The sequence below is a fragment of the Spermophilus citellus genome, assembly GCF_964194105.1.
Source record: "Spermophilus citellus genome assembly, chromosome: 1".
Classification (NCBI taxonomy): domain Eukaryota; kingdom Metazoa; phylum Chordata; class Mammalia; order Rodentia; family Sciuridae; genus Spermophilus; species Spermophilus citellus.
In genome coordinates this window covers 37,184,227-37,206,016 of record NC_138182.1, presented here as the reverse complement: position 1 = coordinate 37,206,016, position 21,790 = coordinate 37,184,227, and the positions used below count along the sequence as shown (strand labels likewise).

Genomic DNA, 21,790 nt, shown 5'->3' with positions numbered 1-21,790 from the left:
TTAAAAAATAAAATACAGGGCTGGGGATGTGGCTCAAGCGGTGGCGCGCTCGCCTGGCATGCGTGCGACCCGGGTTCGATCCTCAGCACCACATACCAACAAAGATGTTGTGTCCGCCGAGAACTAAAAAATAAATATTAAAAATTCTCTCTCTCTCTCTCTCTCTCTCTCTCTCTCTCTCTCTCTCTCCTCTCTCACTCTCTCTTAAAAAATAAAATAAAATACAGATATAGCTCAGTTGATGGAGTGCCTGCCTTGCACGCATAAGGCCCTAGGTTCAACCCCCAGCACCCCAAAGGAAATAAAATAAATAAATAAAATACGTTCCTGTTCCTCATTGCTACAGCAGTGTCTTCAGGAGTAAGTAGAAGTGGAGCCTAGTCCACACCTTCTTGTATTTTCTCAGGTGATTCTAGCCTGATAGTGGGTCTGGCCTGGCCTATTTAAATCTCTGAGCCAGCTGATCAGAATCTCAGTGGGTTTCTCCTCTCCAGCCAATGAGGAGGGTGCTATAAGAGGCAAGTGTGTAAAACTGGCTTCTGATTTAAATGTGAGAGGGAATGGCAAAGATGCATGAGCCCCTGCAGCCTGCCACGTCACTGACACCTGCTGAGGTGGGGTGGAGGGACAGCCCACCCAGGAGTTAGACACTGCCCCTTCCCTCAAAGGTGCTATGCATTAGGGGCCACTGTAGCATTGTGGAACACTAGCAAAGCTAGAACTGCAATGTTTTCATAGATGTTCTCCAGGCACGGGTGGGGTTTAGGAGCGAGGAAGCACGTGTGGGTGGCCAGTGGGAGGTGGTGCTACTATCCTGGCCACCCCAGAGGTCACACAAGCAAGGGTGATTGTCAACAATAATGACAAAGAGAACCAGAGAGAAGGGGCTGGCTTGCACCTAAGGCCAAGTGTTCTCTTCCTACCACGTCTACTCTTTAACACGTGCCTACCATCTTGGAACGTGCACCCTTAGGGGCCCACCAAAATAGAGAGCAAAACCTGAACAGGTAAACACTTCCAAAACACAGAAGCACAGTCACGACTCCTTCAGGTGGCTGCTATGGACAGTTCCTGACCCCCTGGGACTCTAGGCTTCCTGGACATCCTCCATCTCTAGCTAGGATTCCCCTCTACCCCATCCCCACAGAATCCCGTCTTGCCCAGCACCTGCACACCAGGGTTATCACAGGTCTTCAGGGTGAATTCAAGTTTATAAAGATAAATGGAAAAGGAGGGGCTCCAAAATCAGGATGAAACCCCTTCCAAAACTAACCCCTGTAGGCAAAGAATCCTCTCACCGTTGAAGCCCAGGCGCAATCCCAGGAAAGCAGTCCCACCCTGTTTCCTGGGGGAGAGAGCACCTTGGAGGCAGAGCTGCGGCCACAGCCCTGTGTCAACTGTTCTCACAGCCTGGAGGGAGTCACCTTGCAAGAGCAGCTGCTGGGCTGCAGGACTGCTGCAGGGGAAGGCGGGCTGCAGAGCACAGCCTGTCCCCAGCCTGGCATGGAACCCCAGCATGGTCAGCCTCACAGCTGGGAGAAGGACAGGGCAGGCTGATGAGGACCCTGTTCTCCACTGAAGGGATTCCATGCAGTTGACTTCTTGTTAATCCCAAAAAAGTATCCAAACAGTTGAAGAGGGGTCGTAAACTGCCCTCTAGTTACCTCCAAATAGCATTTATCCAAGCTGCTCAGAACTCAGAGCAAAGAATCTTGTTCTAAAGCCCCTGAGATTCCACCAGCAGAAAATGATGCTCTCCACTGCCTGAGAGTGTGTTGGCCCTCGTGTCCCTGGGTTCCAGAGCACCTGCACCTAGATCAGCCCCTCCCTGCCAGCAATCACCCCCTCTTTCTATGCTAAGAAGCAGGGACTGTAATGAGGGGTGAGGCCCAAGGAGATTAAACAGTCACTAATCCCCTCCTCCTGCTCTGTCAACTTCCCTGGGGATGCCGTTTTAGTATTTTCTTCTTTTTAGGGAGGAGTATAGTAAGAAGGGGGAGAATTTGTTTGCTTCCTCTGCGGAGCTCCTCTGCTCGCCTGCACGCCTCCCTGCCCAGGCCCAGTACTACAGGGGGCCTGCACACCCATCCATCTGCCCAGATGCACCACATACTCTGCCAAGCTCTAGCTGTAGGCTGCACCCCCACCCCCAGACCTCAGGGAACGCAGTGTCTCCACCAGGAACATGTTGGGAAAAAAATAGTTCTTTCTCAAAGCCAAGGAGAGAAAGGAAACCAGGGAAAGAAAATAACCTTTAAGGGCCTGATTGAGATCATAGAATTCGAAAGAGAAGGAATCATCTGATCCAAGGACCTCATTTCTTAAATTAAAAATAAACATTTTTTTTCTTTTTTCAGAAAAGGAAAAAATACTTGTTTACCATGGAAAAATTATGATATACTGATAAGTTAGAAGAAGGAATTTGAGACTCTCTGTAGTACCCCTCACAAAGAATAGATGTCCACGTGCTCCAACCCCTGCCCAGCACTCTGGGCCTCTTTGGCCACAGACAGGCCAACGACACAAGAGGCCCATCATTCCTCGATGACCTGGGGATGACAGATGGTGACCTGCACCATCTAACCTAGATGTTAGATCCCAGCAGTGGACGTGATGGACACAGATGTAAACACAAATAGATGCTGGAGGTGTCAGGATGGTGAACTTGAAAGTCTAAGAGGCTGGGACGGAATGGGAGGAACCAAGCATGTGTCCCACTAGGAAGAGAGAAGAATTGAGAACCCACCCTCTCAAACACCCACAGCCTCAGTCCCCCCAGATGGCCAGGAATATCCTCTTTGTATACACGACACCAGGCTGCAAAACCTCCTCACTGTGTGCAGCAGAGGGCTGAATTCTGCCAGGTCCCCAGGCCAGGTCTCCCTGGGATGCTGCACTGCATCAAAGTATACCTTTCTATAGGGGTGTAGTTGAAATTAAAAAAAAAAAAAAAGATGATAAGCTGTGTACTATTTAAAACATGCTATCTTCATTTAATGATATGGTGCACTCAGGGTTATTTTTTTTCTCCATATATATTTATCAAACAGCAGTTTTCAGCCTGAATAGGTTTCCTTTGTGCAGGTACTCCAGGATTTATTAACTTCTTCTCCTCCCACCAGTGCTGCGAAGAGCAACTTATTTTCCATAACTTTATTCCTTAGGATGAATTCCTGTGCAACATTAAGGCCTAACACATAAAAGCTTTCGGAGAGGTCTCATCAGCAGGGGACAGGAGAGCCTGCTTCCCCAGAGCTGTGGCAGGACCACGGGGTTTCCTAGCCCCTCCGTGCCCCTGTTTACTCATCCATAGATGGTACCATGCACTGCATGCCCACCTCACAGGGGCTATGAAGCCACCCGAGTTAGCACTGAGACCAGCACTGCTTTAGGAGGGAGAGGAGAGCTGCAAGGAGCCGAGGTGAGCTGCCCAAGGTCATGGTCCACTGTGGTGAGCAGATCCAGCAGGGTATCCTGCCCCTCACTGGTGCTTCAACACACTTGCAGATATTTCCAGCTGTCTAGTTTACCTTATTTTCCAAAACCTGGGGAGTGGTAAGGTGACCTGGGATTGTCCCCAGGTCCCCAATCCCCTGACTTCCCTCTGTCCCTGCTCATTCCTGTCTAACACAGGGGTTAACAAGGTTCACAGCTCCCTCCCTCACCAGGGCTTTGCTGTGAAGATGTGGGCACTCGAGGGCAGGGTCCCCCAGGGAAAACCCAGCCACACCATGTGCCCTTCCCTGGCTGAGACCGGGACAAACTGAAAACAAAAGCTCTGTCCCTGAAGAGGAGGTGGCTCCCTCCCTTGTCCCAGCGCACTCCCCCACCCCCTCAAATGGCAATGAAGCAACTGGGTCCTCATTACACAGGTTTTAGGTCATTCCTGGGGAGGTTCAATCCTGTGGCTGCTCAGATATTTTTAGATGAAACGTAAGCAGCTCAGCCATAAAAGGCCAGGACAAAACTGGAGTGCCAACCCAGCCAGGAGGCACTGGGAGGAACGGAGAACCGGGAGGTCTGGGCCAGGTGCTTTGGAGCCTGTCACTCAGGAGTGAGAAATGAACCTGGAGGTGTCAGGCCAGGGAGCTGGCAGCAGGTGCCTAGGACAAGCCCTTCCTGCTCTGTAGGGACTCTGGAATACCTGTCACCCCTGGATTTCACCTTCCTCCTGAATCTGTCTTTACCCAACAAGATTTGTCTAGGATGCAGTGCTAGCTCCTGCCCTCTGTGGGAGGCAAGAATAAGCAATAAGCAATATGCCATGAAAAGAGGGAACCACAGGCTGTACCCCGGAAACTCCCTGACCCCCTCGTCCCCCAGTGAAATTAAATCCCCTCTGCACCCAGATCTTCCTCTTCTCAAGTCATTTGTGTCACTATTCTTTACTGCTCAATGAGAGTAGGACTGGTATCTGCCCTGCTGTTCCTCGGGCCCCCAGCACAGGCTGGCATGGGGCAGGTGTCCAGTTAACCTGGGAATTAGCTCCTGCCCTGGAGTATAGCAAACAGACTGTTTTTATATAAACAGGCTAGTGCCCTCCCAGGCAGTTGGACCATGTTTTGCAAAGAAATCCAGCTCTGGGCCTCCGTTCTGATCAGTGGTTGGTTTATTCCCATGTCCTCTTGGAAAACTATAAAAAAAAAAAATTAAAACTCTTTCAGACGTCAAGATATGGAGTCATGAGAGAGACCTGGCCTAGACTGGGGCTGGTGAGCAAAAGTGGGACACACCAAGGGCACACAGAGGGTGGAGTTAGAGGTGGGGAATGCACCTGCAGGGCTACCTACTGAAGGCACACAGCACCAAAGAAACTTTTCAAGCACTGTGGGTGCTCAGGTGAATCTGAGATAAAGAACAGGAAGTGGGGAAACTGCATATACGGTAGTTTCTCTTTAACCTCAGTTTTGTTTTTTCTGTAGTTTCAGTTACCAGTAGTCAGCTGCAGTCCAAAAATAGTAAATGAAAAACTCCAGAAATAAGAAAAGGGTACACTTGTACATTCCTGGTGGGACTGCAAATTGGTGCGGCCAATTTGGAAAGCAGTTTGGAGATTCCTGGGAAAGCTGGGAATGGAACCACCATTTGACCCTGCTATTGCCCTTCTCGGACTATTCCCTGAAGACCTTAAAAGAGCATGCTACAGGGATACTGCCACATCGATGTTCATAGCAGCACAATTCACAATAGCTAGACTGTGGAGCCAACCCAGATGCCCTTCAATAGATGAATGGATAAAAAAAATGTGGCATCTATACACAATGGAGTACTATGCAGCAATAAAAAATGACAAAATCATAGAATTTGCAGGGAAATGGATGGCACTAGAGCAGATTATGCTTAGTGAAGCTAGCCAATCCCTAAAAAACAAATACCAAATGTCTTCTTTGATATAATGAGAGCAACTATGAACAGAGCAGGGAGGAAGAGCAGGAAGAAAAGGTTAACATTAAACAGAGACATGAGATGGGAGGGAAAGGGAGAGAAAAGGGAAATTGCATGGAAATGAAGGGAGACGCTCACTGCTATACAAAATTACATATAAGAGGTTGTGAGGGGAATGGGAAAATAAACAAGGAGAGAAATGAATTACAGTAGATGGGGTAGAGAGAGAAGATGGGAGGGGAGGGGAGGGGGGATAGTAGGGGATAGGAAAGGTAGCAGAATACAACAATTACTAATAGGGCATTATGTAAAATTGTGGATGTGTAACCGACGTGATTCTGCAATCTGCATTTGGGGTAAAATTGGGGGTTCATAACCCACTTCAATCTAATGTATGAAATATGATATGTCAAGAGCTTTGTAATGTTGTGAACAACCAATAAAAAAAAATTAAAAAAAAACTCCAGAAATAAACAATATAAAAATTTTAAATTATATGCCTTTCTGAGTAGCATGATGAAATTGTGTGCTACCCACTCCATCTCTCCAGGATGTGAATCAGCCCTTTGCCCAGAGTTTAAACTCTGTATATGCTACCCGCCCATTAGGCACTTGGTAGCCATCTTGGTTATCAGATCAACAGTTGCCATATTGCAATGCTTACGTTTAATTAACCCTTATTTCACTTAATAATGTCCCCAAAACAAAAGAGTAGTGATGCAAAGGAGGTACCAGGGCATAACACAGAGAGACAGTTGAATTGCAATGTGCTGCAGGGCACATTGGAAAAACAGTTATCAAAATTTGGTCCTATCTGCAGTTTCAGGCTACCACTGGGGGTCTTGAAACGAATCCCCCTTAGATTAAGAAGGCCTGCCATACCAGGATGCTAAATAGAGCTGTAATCAGCTGAGAGGTGGCATACAACTCAGTGTCCATTAATAACAGACACAGGATCTGAACACTTGCCTTTTCAGTTCTTGAACCCAGGGAACCTCCAGAGGTTCTTGAGACATCTGTCCAGGCTCCCCAGAGGACAGAGGAGTGGCTATCCACCAACCTTGTTCCCTCTGAGTTGCACAGGGCAGAGGATACCCCTGAGGGGCTGTCCTTTCATTGGTTACCAGTTTTCCCTTTTTTCTGGGCAGGTCTGGGAAAGACACAGAAGACAGGCAGCAATTTCAGTGGCTGTTCCCAGGATGGTGCTGAAGGCCCACTTGGGCCTGAGCAGAGTCATGCTTGGCTCCTGGTGGAGATGAGGGCTTCCTTCTTGGCCTGAGACATGTCCAGGTACTACTGTGACCTACCAAGGTCCAAACTGACCTGCATCCTAGAGTACACCTTGGGTAAGAGACCATGGAGCACATTAATAAATGCAGCCTTGGGAAAACCAGTTCCCTTGCCCTGTTCTGTGCCTGGGCATAGTTCCATTAATGCCATCCTTGCTGACTGGAGATCATGGGGTTCCATGTCTGAACCAACTCTCCTCCGGAGGACACTGGTGTCTGCAGTACACATAACAGACTTACAAACATCAATTTGTGGCATCTCCCATTCTTCTCTACCTGGAACAGTGTGGGGTTTTTGTTGTTGTTGTCTCTCTTGTGACAAATGACCAAAACAGAGACTTAAAATAACACAGCTTTATTCTTCTGGAAGTAAAAAAATCTGAGATGGGATTTATGGGGCTAAAATCCAGTGTCCACAGAGCTGTGTGCCCTCTGCAGGTTTTAGAGAATTCGTTCTTCACCTGCTCCAGCTCCTAGCAGCTTGGCTTGTGGCCATGTCACTGCGATCTCTGCTTCCATTGTCACATCTCCCTCCCTGACTCTGGCCCTCCTGCCTCCCTCTCACAAGGACCTCTGTGATGATGTCAGGTCTGCCTGGAGAATCCGGCATGCTCTTCCCATCTCGAGGTCCTTAACTCAATGCCTCTGCCAAGTCCCTTCTGCCATGTAAAGGTGACATGGTCACCAGTTCCAGGAACTAGAACAGGGACATCTTGGTGTGGCTGGGGAGGGGCCTGCCACCCCAGCAGAGGAGAGAAGGCAGCCTGACTCAACGGCCTCCCCGCCCCCCCGACCTCTCTGCTCTGTCCTTCAGACCCGCTCAGGAACAGGCTCCATTAGCCAGTCTCTTCCATGTGGTCAGAGTGGACCCAGGACGCACAGCTGCCCTCACCTGAATGGCTCCCCAGTTGCTCTTGACCTTCAGAAGCCTCCTCCCGTCTCTGTGAAGAGAAGCTCACTGACAGCAGGAGGACCACCTCCAGAGAGGGCTGGGCTCCTAAACACAGCTCTTGGCATGGTTCTGCCTTTCTTTTGGCCCTTGGACAGCCCTGGGGTTTCCCTGTGGATGTGGACAGACGGCCTTCTTAGGACAGATGGGCAGCAAACCTAGGTCAGACTTCCCCGGGGGGGAACAAAATCCATTAATCTCGAGACCTTGCAAAAGGTCAACTCACCGCTCTTGGATCGTGTTCTTTTTCCAGCACGGGGATCAGGGAGGTCACGAGAACATATACATCTGGGGTTGCAGAAAGCATCTGGTGGTGGTGGGGTTCCCCTGGAGCCTCTAGTCGGGGAGCCCTGGGGGGAGGGGCAGGAGGCAGGAATGTCCATCTGCCTCCACCCTCAGCAGAGGGCAAGCAGCCGTGTGGGTGCAGTCTCCCTCCCCTGAGGGCTCTCACTCAACCTTGGAAGAAGCGGGGTGAGCTGTGGCTGGCTATTCCGATTCTTCTCTGTTACATCAAGTTCTCCTTCAGTAGGACTGGAAGAAAGACACTTCAGAGCCCGGTGTACTGAAAGGAAGAGACATTCTTGCTACAGGAACGCAGATTGCGGAAAAGCAAACTCTGAAGAGCCCGCTTTGTGGAAGGGAGATTGATATGTGAGGGAACAGACAGACAAGGAGGGTGGGAACACGAGGTTAAGAGAGTGATTCTATAACATGGGCCCAGGGTGCTGACTCTCACATGCTTTCTTTTCCAAGAAGCAATTCACCGGCAGCCCTGCCTGGCCTCTGTGAACAGGATATGTTGCATTCCTCAGCAAACTACCTGTTCACTGCAGGAGAAATGCAGGCCCCCAATAATGCTTTATAAGAGGAACCCATGTTACTCCCAAAGAGACTTCTGTGTCCAGATCCTGAAACCCTGGGAGATAAGGTTCCTCTGAACCATAAAATCTGTAAGAATGTATGGTTAAGAATGCAATTAGAACTGCTCAGCATAGGCCAAAGTGACCTAGAGCTGCCATGACAGTGGAGACTTGAAAGTCTAATGTCACCCTGCTGTCAGTCAAAAGTCAAGAGGTGGAAACTCTGGAAAGTTCCCTGGGATCACCAACAAAACTGGAATGCAGGAGAGGCACATTGTCCCTCTCCTCTCTGAGAGGATCCACTCTCTGCCTTGAGAATATCCCTTTCCCTATATCTTTAATAAACTCATTCCTTTTACTCTGAGCGACATGTCTGAAATCTTTCTGATTTGATTGCAAGATCACAAGAATTGGGATTTGAAGAGGGGCTTAACGTTGCCTCAGTTTCTCAGAAGGCCCCAGTTCCATAAGATTGTGTGTGTGTGTGTGTGTGTGTGTGTGTATACACACACACATACATATATACATATATATATATATATATATGTATACATACAGATAAAGAAATATATGCACACATTCACATATACATGCATGTGTATTAATACATGTATATATGTCTAGTCTGTGCATAGAAAAATATGAATGTGAGATTTAGCAAAATAGCTTACATCCTAAGGGTGGGACTAAGTAAAACTTTCACTTCCTTCCTCATCTCTTTCTGGGCTGTTCAAAATTAGAACTTTTTTTTTTTTTTTTTTTTTGGTGGATGTGGGGTGGTGCTGGGGATGGAACCCAGAGCCTTGTGCATGCAAGGCAAGCATTCTACCAATTGAGCTAGATCCCCAACCCAGAATTAAGAACTTTTACAATGAGCTTTTCATTTTATGACTATTCCTGCAATCAAGAAATAAACAGACTACATTTTTAATGGGTGGGAAAAAGTGGTGATGTGTATTCGACAGGGAAAGCCACTCAATATATCCGGAACAAGAAGCTGCAGAACAGTGAGGATACCACCACTCTGTTTCTGTGAGGAAAAAATGGGTCAAAATGAAGGGAACATTTCCATAAGGATGATGTTTGGGGCACAAAAAATGTTAAAAATGCTTATCTTTGGTGGAATATCATTACCATGGTCTTATACCTTTCTATATTTTTTTCTTTAGCAATGAGCATACATTGCTTTGGGTTTAAAATGTGTATGGGGGCGGTCAAGTCCCTCACCCCCATGCTGAGGTGGGAATCAAGCAATGGGTTTGAAGAGGCAGAAGGGATACAGGAGGTGGAGGCAGAGCCTGGGTCTGGGCCTTGGCCATGGGGTGACTGTGGGCAAACTACCTGTTCACTGCAGGAGAAATGCACCTTCGGCCTTGTCTCTACTTGTACTTGTGGAAGGAAACTCTCGGCCAGCACCCGCCTCATAGGATCAGAGGGTTTTGTGGTGAAATAAAAATACGTGTATGTCCTGGAAGGCCCCCAAAGCTCTCTGGACAGGTCAGTTTTGTCCTCGCACTGCTGCTTGACTCGTTTGCAGTTCTGGGTGGTGACTTCCACCCCAGACAGCTTTCCTAGCTGCCCATAGCCCATTTTACTTACGGAGGGGCCCGTCTTCTTGGATCTGTGGATTCCGTAAGTCTCCTGAGCCCTTGGTTTCTAACAGCTGTTAACCTTCATTCAGCACCTTGGACATTTTTCACACTCTCTGCTGGTGGCTTTCTCTGTGATTTAATTTGTGGGAAGGAGAAAGGGAAGCTCTCTGCCCCTCGGCCTGCCTTGAGGGAGGGCCACAAAGGCCTCCTTTGAGGAAGGTAAATGAGGGCTCCAGGTTGGCCAGCTCCTCCGCCTGCCCTGGAGGCCCAGCCTCTCTCCAGGAAGGCAGGGAGAGCCCTCCACCCCACTCCAGAGGTGCTCCCTTGCTGCTCCTGCCTCCTCCTCGGTGGGAATACAGGTTATCAATTCAGAAATTAATAGTCACCTGCAGGAGGATGAGCTGGGCCGGGGGCCCAGGACACAGCCAGGGGGCCCAGGACGCAGCCAGGTGGCAGGTGCTTTTTAAGAACCCCACCCGCCTCCCGGGCAACAGGCCTTCCAGATCTTTTTAAATTTCTCCCTCCCAGTCTGCAAAGGGAAGTCTCTACCCTTTAAGAGTTCAGACAGCATAATTTCCTTTTCGGTGTTATCTTTGTGGTCGAGGGACCACACGCAGAAACTCTCGATGCTAGGCCAGTTCCCTACCTGTGCTGCACCCAGGACAACATGTATCTCATCCCCTTCATCAGCTGGGGGACCAGAACATGCTTGTTGTCCCCCCACCCCAGTACAGGAGATCGAACCCACGGGAACTCTACCACTGAGCCACATCGCCAGCTCTTTTTATTTTTTATTTTGAGACAGGGTCTCACTAAGTTGTTGAGGCTGGCCTCAAACGGGCGATTCTCCTGCCTCAGCCTCTGGAGTCCCTGGGATTATAGGAACGGGCCATCCCGCCAGCTTGGAAGGCACATAAGTCGAAGGCCAGCAGAGGAAGCAGCTTCTGTCCAACTCAAGCCATGTAGAACCTCTATCCTCCCAGCTTCCTTTGGAGGCCCTTCCTGTATACCCTTCAGGGTCACTTTTGGCCAGCAAAGGGAAACACAATAACAACCTGTTGAAATAATCACATACAAATATGTAAGACTGTACGTCTATGTATGCATATATAATCTGTTATTCAAAGAATTGTAATTGTAGAATCTCAGGGAGGTTCAATGACCATCCAAGGTCTTCCCCACAGGTCCCCACAGAGTGAAAAACAGATGGGACATCTCCCTTTTCTTGAGCCAAGGGAATAGGAAGGTGTCCCTCTGCTTGCAAGTCACGGCTCCCTCAGTGAACATGATGCCAGCTGCTCTCTGCCTGCTCCAACATGTCATATGACTACACAACCAGTGAAACCCCACATCATGTTCAACCACAATCCTGTGAGCCAGTGTCACTCCTGCTCCCCAAGTCCTTCAACATTCCAGATTCCCACCAAATTAATCAGACAAACGCCAGCACTACTTCCTTTGGAGACATACCCCGTCCCCTCCCATGCCCCAGGCCCTCCCAGCAACCTGCACATACGGGTACATAACAAATCATTTTTAAATTCTTCTTTGTTCTTATTAGATATACATGACAGTAGAGTGTATTTTGACATGTTGTACATACATGGAGTGTAACTTCCCATTCTCCTGGTTGAACATGATGTGGAGTTTCACTGGTTATGTATCCATACACAAATATAGGAAAGTTATGTCCAACTCATTCCACTGTCTTTCCTATTCTCCTCCCCTCCCTTCCCTTCATTCCCCTTTGTCTAATCCAAAAAGTACTTTTACACACACACACACACACACACACACTGCTTATTTTGTGCACACAACCAAATCTTGACCCTGGGTCAGGCACTGTGTTTGTCCATGTGGCCTTGACCCCAGAGTGGACTGAGCCAGGGCCAACACCTGATCTGAGCTACGTAGTGGCACCCTCCCCTCAAGAGTGTGGCAATGAGACCTTGAACCAGGGCAGCTTGGCCCCTTGGCCCCTTGGCAGCTGCAACTGGCCCATTCTCATGGAAAAACAGAGTTTGCTCCCTGAAGGGAGAAAATGAAGCCCTTGAATGAGTCTCTGGGAACAGTCCCAGACAAGAAGTTCACCCCATTGCTCAGGGCCTCCTGTCCTGGCCCTGACCCTCCCAAGGCCCAGCTGTGCCTCTGCTTCTCTACTTCAGAGTTCTATGAGGGCTACTTGTAGCTTATTGATAAATTATTTTGTTTAGTCGGCTTGAGTGGGTTCCTGTTACTCATAGCGTACAATCCCTAAGACACCTGGCTTGTCTTAGCCAGAAAGTCCAGGAGTTCATTTTATTTTTTGTGGGATGCTCTACCACTGGGATTACAGGTGTACCACAAAAAGTTCAGTTCTCCGGGGATGATCAGCTACCTTTTAAAATATGAATGTCTCAGTCAAATGTGGTGGTCCATGCCTGTAACCAACTCAGTGAGACTCTGTCTCAAAAAAAGAAAGGAAAAAAAATCAAAAAGGACTAGGGATGCAGCTCCATGGTAACACCTCCTTGGGTTCAAGTGTCAATATCTAAATAAATAAATAAATAAATAAGAATGTCTCTAAAGACACACACACTGTGCATGATTGGGAATGGCTAAAGGGTGCTTTCAGTCATTCACATTTTATGAACTAGATCAGGAATTTCCTTTCCTCCAAGACTCCCCCCAGCTAATATTGGGGACATTGTGGGATTCAGGGATTTGAAGAGAGAAAAGCACAGGACAGATATTTTACGGTACATGTTCCCAGGGGGAAGCAGGCCAGAGTGTAGGGCAGGCACCATCAGCTACTGGAAAACTTGCCCCAAATTAGTCCTGCTTCCAGTTATAAGGCAAATAATTCGTTATCATTATGACTCATTGGCATTTTTAATTTACACAATGCCTTCCTTCCAAGGAACTCATTATGTCGTGGAAGTTCACTATGAAAAGGAGATTTGGGAGTGGAATTATGTTGGACCTAATCTTCTAAATACGGCAACAAGAACTTTTCTTACATGGATACATGACTTGAAGCAAATCTCTCAATAAACTAATTAAGAAGGGGTGTAAAACTGTGTCAAGCCCTCAGTAACAGAGAAGGAAAGTTTCTCACAGTTCTTAAAGCATCCTCCAAATACTAAATTCACAGTGACCCTGAAATTAGATAATATCTCAGCATAGTTGATTTTAATAGCATTATAGACAATTGGGTTTTTTAATAAAAATTTTTCATTTTATTTATTCACTTTTTATGTGTTGCTGAGGATTGAACCCAGTGCCTTACACATGCTAGGTAAGTGCTCTAACACTGAACCACAAACCCATCCCAAAACAATTGTTTTTTGATGGTAAAAATATATCGCTATTTTTAAATTTAGCAAAGAAAAACCAATCAGAATTTCTAAGAAACCATCAAATCTATCTTGAATTAAAAGTTACTTTTGGGGGGCTAGGGTGGTGGCTCAGTGGTAGAGTACTTGCCTGGCATACATGAGGCCCTGGGTTAGATCCTCAGCACCACTTAAGAATAAATAAATAAAAGAAAGGTATTGTGTCCATCTACAACTAAAGATATATATTTTTAAAGTTACTTTGGTTACTATCCATTGGGTTATATGTTTTACCAATTGTGCTGTCTCCTGGGGAAACTCACTGTCCTTCTATCCCTGGGAAGTTATTGGTGTCACTTCAAAGGAGCAGACAGCAGCTACACTGGCAAACACCATTTGGTACTTCTCCTTTGGTACAGTAACAGAAACATCCCAGAGTCAGCCCTGGAGGATTCACACACTGACCTTACAAACTGAATGAAGATGAGTTCGAAGATCATATTACCTGAGGGAAGCCAGTGAGACAAAGTCCCAGGAAAAAAAAAAAAAAAAAAAGAGCCATTCAGAGCACTGGAGTCATGGGGCATTCTAGGTCTGAGTGAGAGAGCGCCAGGTCTTCCCTTACCGCCAACCTCAACCCACGCCCCCTTATCCAGTTTCATTCACTCCACAGGAATCTGTCAAGGGCCTGCTTCTGGGAAGGACACAGAGTGAGGGCACACAGTGCTCACCAGGCCTCAGGCTGGTCTTACCAGGTGGCCAGGCTGTGCTCCCCGTGCAGCTCAGTGCCAGGCCAGCAGAGGGAGCTACTGAGAGCACACGGGTGGGCCCAGTGAGCAGGCGGAAGGCCAGGCTAAGCCTCAAAGGCCATCAGAGACCTCAGCTCCTGTGAAACCAAGAGTGAACCGGGGCAGAACAAGAGATGTGTGTTTACGGAGCCTCTGTCCACTTCGGACAGGAGGCAGGCACCAGTGGGCACAGAGAGCCTGGGTTACCAATAGCACCTTGACCGAGGTGCTGGGACAGAGCTGTATCAGTGGCACTGAAGAAAGAGAAGGAGACAGACTGGAGACAAGTTATGGAGGCATCTCAAAAGCATGATGACTGATGGTGCATGGCAGAGGACAGGGAGGTGGCTGCTGTGGTGGGGACAGAGGCTGGCTACTGAGGTGGGGACCGTGGGAGAAGCAGCATTCTGAAGAGGGATGATGAAGGTTCCATTTGGCCATGGCGAGCTTTAGGCATTTGAGATCTGAGCTCAGAGGAGAGATCTGGGCTTGGGGGAGATTCCGGGGGCCTGGGAGCAGGACAGCACTGGGGCTGGCGGCAGGGATGAGGCCCTGATAGAGCATAGAGGGAGAAGGGGAGGGCACAGGATCTGGCTGTAAATGCCCAGGGAGGAGGAGCCATCCCTGAGTGGGTGGCATCACAGGCCTATATACAAGGCCTGTCTGTCAGCGTGGGCTGCTGTGGCTAGTGCTGCCCAGGGAGCAGGAATGCAGGGGTGGAGGCTCACTCCCTGGATATGGCACATGAGGGTCATGGGCGACCTCAGCAAGACAGTGGCCAAGACTGGGGAGAAAATCCAACTGGGGCTGGGGAAGGTTGTAGCAGGACTCATGGAAAAGGTGAGACGGGGCTGCATCGAAGTGCTGTCACTCGCTGTCCTCCTAGGTCATCCACCTCAGGGAGGCCATGGGTCAGCTCTTGGTGTCAGGACCTTGCTCCTGCTGACTTGCAGTGGGGGCTCCACAGGACACAGGAGAGAGCACGGAGAACCCTGCCTGGACACGCAGGTCTCAGCTCATTGAAGGACCATGGAGCTTACTTGGGATTTTGTTTTAATTATTTTATTTTATTTTACTGTAATGGGGATTTAACCCAGGGGTGCTTAACCACTGAGTCACATCCCCAGCCATTTTATTTCTTAATTTAGAGACAGGGTCTTGTTAGTTGCTTAGGGCCTCACTAAGTTGCTGAGGCTGGCTGAGCCAATGGGATTATAGGTGTGGGCCACCACATCCATCAGGATTTTGTCTTTAAATCTCCCCAGATGAATGCCCATTGGTGGCACTCCTTTGGGAACACTCCCTGAATCCTAGCCAGATAATTGGACAAGATCCTGGTGACAGGATGACTTACTGGGGTTGGAGTTGTGTTCCTGGTGGAGACACCAGATATGGAGAACGGTCCCTCAGAGCCCAAGGAGGGCTCAGACTGACCCAGGAAAGGGAGGCAGGCAGGGAGGTGGGTGCTCACCTCAGGGAGGCTTGTCTATAACATCAAAAGCAGCTCGATGGCTGGCAGGAAGTTGAATGCTACTGACTTCTGAGTTTATAAACTGTCTCCCCTCAGGACCTTCACCTCGATGGGGGCCCCATGTCCCTCTGGAGGACAGGGCTCCTATTTGGGGTTTGAGGAGCTCCCAACCCTGGTCTGAAATCTGCCCCCCACCAGATAAAGAGGACATGGTTCCCATTTCCAGAAGCTCACTGATCACTAAAAGAGGGCTCTAAAATACCACCATTTTTTTTTTTTAAAAAAACCTGCTTCTTACTAAGAAATGGACTCACTATGTGCCAGGCATGGTCCTGGGAGTTACAGTTCTTTCCTTTCTGTTTTCTTTCCTTCTGCATACCTTTGTAACATAGAGCAAAATTCTGTGCATGCGTGTGTGTGTGTGCAGTTCTCTGAGTTTTGACAAACGCACAGAGTTGGGTAACTCCATGCATTACACTTCGGTGTGACACGACAGTCCCCTCAGCCCAAGCATTGCCACACAGTCACAAACCCACCCCCAACTCCAGGCAGCCATGATCTGCAATCAGTTCTTTTAGTTTGCCTTTTCTAGAATGTCACAGGACTGAATCAGACAGGCTGCCTTCTGACTTAACTTCCACCAATGTATTCAGGATTCGTCCTTGTTCAGTATATCAGTGTTTTGTTCCTATGTATTGTTGAACAGCATTCAGCTATAGAGAAGCACTGTGGTTTATTTACCCGTTGAAGGATATCTGGGCTGCTTCCAGTTTGGGGCTTATGAATAAAGCTGCTATTACATGCATCCACACATTTGTGTGAGAACACAAGTTGCTTTCCTCTGGTAAATAACTCTGACCTATACAAGTATCATTATCCCCATTTTACAGAATGGCCAAGGAAGGTGGAAGAGGTTTAAGTAATGTGCACCTAGTCAGGTGCCTGGAGGAGCTGAGAGTCAGCGGCTCAGCTCAGTTAGCACTCACTGAGCTCCTCCTGAGAGCCAGGCAGTTCCTCTGTCCCCATGGTCCCATGTTCTGTGCAAGAGCCAGCGTTGTAGCTGATGTCTCTCTGGTGCTATGGTAAATGCACAGAAGGTGCAGTGGGAACCTGACCCCAGAGGAATAGTCAAAGCTCACCAGGTGGGGACACTGCAGGCAGATGAGCAGCAGAGACAGAAACACAGAGGTGGCATTGCTGGTGGCATGTCCCCAAAATACTGGGCTGAAATCTAGAGGATCCATGGGGAAAAACAGTAGGAAATATGTTGGGATAGGTAGGTGGGGTCCAACGACAAAGGGCTTCCCTTCTAAGTTAAGGAACTACCATTTCTGCACCACAGTCCTGCGTTGCTTATTAACTGGGGTCTGAGAAATGTCACTAGGCAAGTTCATCCCCGTGTGAGCATTGTGGAGAGCACTCACACAAGCCCAGATGGCGCAGCCTACTACACACCTAGGCTATGGGGGTAACCCGCTGCTCCTGGGTTGCAAGCCTGTACCGAACACTGCAGGCCCATGTGACACAGTGGTAAGTATTTGTGCATCTAAGCATATCGCAACACAGAAAAGGAGCAGAAAAAACACTAGGCCACAGGAGTTTCTCAGCTCCAGTATAATCTTGTGGTAGGTTATTGTTCAATAGTGCTCACTCCCTCCTCCAGCCCTCCAGGGGAGAAATGTGTTCCCGGAGGCTTCATTGTGAGAACTGTGAGATGATGCGCTTCCCACAACTGGAGGTTGGCAGATGTGAAGTGAGGAGGGGGCTGGTATTTCTTGCACACTAGGGCTTCTGCCATTGCCATGAGAACACACCCTTCACCTGCTTAATGGTCCAACGAAGATGGAGGACATCTGGGACATACTCCCAACTCAACCTGCTCCCCAGAGACACATCCAAGTCAAGCTGAGATTAGACCATCCAGCAAATCTGTGGAACTCAGCAAAAATATGTGCTTAGAAACTTTAGCTTCTAGATTTTGGGGTCATTTGTTATGTAGCACTAGCTGAAATATACAACCCTAGACTAAAAAGACCCTACGTATGATTGTGTTGTCCTGTATTTAGGAAGGTGAGTCATAGACTGTTGTTAGACTACCTCTGACCCTCAGTTTCCTTATCTGTAAAACCTGTAAAATTGTTTTGAGGACTGGATGACAAAATCCAAGGAAAGTATTTAGCACAGCCTCTGGCACATGAAAGTGCTCAGTGTGTGCTATTGTTATTGAGGTGTTTTTGGACCTTGGGTCCTTGTGCAGAACACCATTTATCACTGGATATGGGGATATGCAGTGAATAGAGAGCTCCATGTGACAGAATATCAACAGACATAATTTACTATAGACAGAGGTACCCCCTTATCTGTGGGCATACATCCCAAGACCCCTAGTGAATGCCTGAAACTGTGGATAATGTGTACTATGTTTCTTCCCTACACATACCTATGATAAAGTTTAATTTGTACACTAGGCACAGTAAGAGATGAACGACGACGACTAAGAGGACAGTTGTAACAGCGTACTGTAATCAAAGGTCTGCGAATGTGGTTCCTCTCTCTCAAAATAATAAAGACAAATATCATTATTTTCGGACCACAGTTGACTCCTGGTAACTAAAACCACAGAAAGCGAGATCATGGATGAGGGGGGACTGCTTACTGATATATGTCCTTCTGAAGTGACCTAAAGTGAACTTCCCCACCTTCTTCCAAAGTGCTAAGGCTTGGCGGCCTGTTTATTACAGTCCATTAATTGGTGACACAGCTGTCCTGGTGAAGGTGGAATTCACGTCCTCATCTTGTGTCCTGTGGTGTGAGGGAGGCAAAGATGGGGGTGAGAGATTTAATCTGCTAAAGCCAGGCTGTAGCAGGCTGCCAGCAGGGCACTCAGCACGGTGTCGCCACCCTGCCCATCTGTCTTCAGGGACTCTTAATGTCACTGGACATTTTAACAGCCCAAACGTGTACGAATGGGGAGGACCCAAAACACAGGGGCGAGACCAGCAAACACACGGAATCTCTCTCCTGTGGCCTCCTGCCTTCCCCGCCCCTCCCCAGCACAGCTTGTGTTTGTCCCTCAGTAGGATAAAGCATGAAAATCTCTCCATCCCCAGCCACCCCCGCAGAAGGTTAAGGAAAATTACTTCCAAACTCCATCTAATCCATATACTCAACCAAGAGCTGGGTGCAGGCATGGGCTCTGAAGGGATCTTGCATTTAACTGATCCACCAGCTCCCAAACCCTGAGGATTTGGTGAGAAATGCTGCAAATACCCATGTATGCTCTCTCCTCCGAGTCCCAGGAACCTACTGGTGTTTGGCTGGGACTGAAAATGTTTCTGGAGGCTCAAAGGAATCTTGGAAAACAGAAAACAACCTATCCCACATTACATAAGAGGGCTGGGGAAAAACATGTTTCCTATTAGAAAGGCAGCCAGCAATTTCCCAGGACTCAGACAGTGGTCTGGGTTTTTTCACTTGGCCCTGGACCTGCTCAAGGATGACAACATTTTAACCTCCCCGCATCTCCTCATCGCTCAAGCACAGACACACCAAGCTGCCCATGCTCCGTGGTTGGTGGCCTCTTCAGATATCATACTATCTCTCTCACGGTATCAAAACAAAAGAACTATTATGCTTCTCAGAGAAGATGGTAAGATCAAAAACATTTTTTTAAACACAAATAGGAAATGAAAATGAAGAGATGTTAAGGTTCTTAGGAGCAGACAGGATCTGTTCAAAAGCGCAGTGCCACCAGCTACATAATTAAAAAGCAGTCCCTTGCCTATCATGAGTCTATCATGCCTGCCCATGTCCTCGAGTTACTCAAAGGTCCCCAATTACCCTCCTCTTCATCTTTACTGAAAACCTTTGGGCTCCTCCAAGAAGCAACGCCAGCCCTGACCCAGTCTCCCCTGCCATGGCTGGTTACCCCCTACCCAGTATTCCTTTTAGCACCTCTTCCATATGAATTCAGTGGCAGGTGTGTTGGAGGAAATGCTGGGATGTCAGAATTCTGTACTGGTTGGAAACACAGGCTGTGGAGGCAACCAGACTTTGGTTCAAATTCTGGCTCCTCCACTTGACCTTGGGTGCCGAAGTCCGGCTGCAGCAAAATAACCAGGGGTGGGGGCGGGGGGAGTGACGAGGAACTTGTGTACATTGATACAGCAGGAGTGAGAGCCGTTTATTGTAGGACCAGAGGGGTATATATACATTGCACACAGCTTATCTTAATTAACATAAACTAGATACAGCGGTCAACCAATAAGGAATCTCCACACTTAGTGGCTCGCTGGCGTTACTTTACAAACCACTCCCTCTGGCAAAATGCAAGGCGCCATCCTGACTTGTTTACAGATCCTAACACTTGGGCATGCTATATAACTTCTCTCCATTTCCGTTTCCCTCATCTGTAATGTAAGAGATAGGAACACCTCCATACCTCCATTGCAAGGTGATTGTGAGGGTTAAGTGGAATATGTGTTTGTAAAACTTGTACTAGCACTCAGCACATAGTGAGCATTCAGTGGAATTTTCTGGGTGGTGGGTGGGAGGAGGCGGCAAAGTCGGGCGTCCTGTGCAGGTGCACTGCATTTGATTTAGTGCTCTGTTGCCACTGTGCTGAAATCCTTTGTGATTTTTTAACACAGACCTCCACATTTCCATTTGAAACCGGGGTCTACAAATTATGTAATCAGCCCTGCTGAGAGGCCACGTGGGAGGCTAGCTGTGTCACCCTAGGAACTTTTGCCATCCTGTAGAGAACCAATCTCTGGCAAAACCCCAGATACAAAGGCACATTTTGGCACTTTTGGTGATTTTGGCAAGGGTATCAGATTTGGAATAAAGTCAGTGATGGAAATATTTTGTACTAAAGCTGTGCCACTTCATAGCAAGCTTCCAGGTATTTATTCGAAACAAAGCCACCTCCCCATAGGGGAGAAAGCTTCTTCCCCACTCCTAAGGGTTAGGATGATTCTGGCCTGCCTGGGCCCCTCCTCCCTCCATGGGGAAGTGAAGTGCTTTTCAATAGCAAATTTAGCTAACGTGGGAACAAGGAACTGAGGGTGCCCAGCTTTGATCCTCTCTTTCTTCTCTCCCTGGGTGAGCCTTAGGTGTCAAGGAGCGGGGGTCTTTCCAAATCTTGGGTTCCATATTAGGAAACCCATTTGGCGCTCACATGGAACCACACCCTTCAACTCACCCTCTCGGTAGCAGGGGTATTTTGGTTTTCGTCTGTTCCTCCATCATCTTGCTCCTCCATATGATCAGGAATGGGGCAGAAAGAGGGAGGCTACTCCATGGGCACTCTCAATGGCTCCAGCAACCACATGCACCCCTCCACCCATCTTTTGTCTTAGTAACTAAAACACCTGGCTAAATGCTTAACCTATCACAGGTACTGGGAGTAGCACCATTGCTGCAGGTTCTGGGTGGGATATTAGATTCATTGTGTCTCCCAGCTGAAAGGCACAAGAGCTCTCCAGACCTCTTAGTTCAAGAGGGAGAAAATCCAAAGGCATATTGGTTCTTAAGCTTCAGTGTGTGTCAGAATCATCTGGAAGGCTTGTTGAAAAGGATTAACTCTCAGTCCCATCCCAGGGTTTCAGGTTCAGTAGCTCTGGGGATGAAACTCAAGAATATGCCTGTGTACCCAAAGGCCTAGGTGATGTTGCTGACGCGGGAACCCCACTTGGAGAACCAATGGCCTTACATAAAATGATTTCAGCCTGTTATTACAGAGCAGCAGCCTAAACCCAGGTATTGTGTGCTTTAGCAGGTTGCCCTTCTCAGTCCATCTTCATCTAGTAGTTGTGCCTTCTCCAGCCCTAGCCAGAAGTTCCCTTGACTATATTCTTATATTTTCACTCTCCCTACTTGAGCTGAACTTGTTCTTTTCTTCAAAATAATGTCTACAATGAGCCTTGAACTTCCTAGAAAAATACAACTTAATAATACTATTTCTGGCACTGAAATAAGAATCATGAAAAGAGAAGGTGCTTTATGAAAAAGAAAAATCTAATTAAGGATGGATAAACTTAAAGCAAATGTAATTGTACCAAGGGCCAAGAATACAAAAAGTTAGCCGGATGTAGTGGTGCACACCTATGATCCCAGTGACTTGGGAGGCTGAGATAGGAGG

The 21,790-nt window shown here is 48.0% G+C and overlaps 1 long non-coding RNA gene and 1 pseudogene across 2 annotated transcripts in view; both read right to left on the bottom strand.

Annotated features, from left to right (window-relative positions):
• Positions 1-439: 439 nt before the first annotated feature.
• The window catches only part of LOC308645398, a 32,146-nt pseudogene continuing 10,795 nt past the window's right edge, over positions 440-21,790 (bottom strand). The window contains exon 2 of the transcript in view: positions 440-539. The product of the transcript in view is annotated as an uncharacterized misc_RNA (transcript). The remainder of the gene's footprint in view (positions 540-21,790) is intronic.
• LOC308633903 lies at positions 7,069-17,558 on the bottom strand. The gene is made up of 4 exons (XR_014018899.1): positions 17,470-17,558; positions 10,083-10,204; positions 7,850-8,185; positions 7,069-7,734 (listed from the first exon to the last, which is right to left on the bottom strand). It is a non-coding gene; the product is annotated as an uncharacterized lncRNA (long non-coding RNA).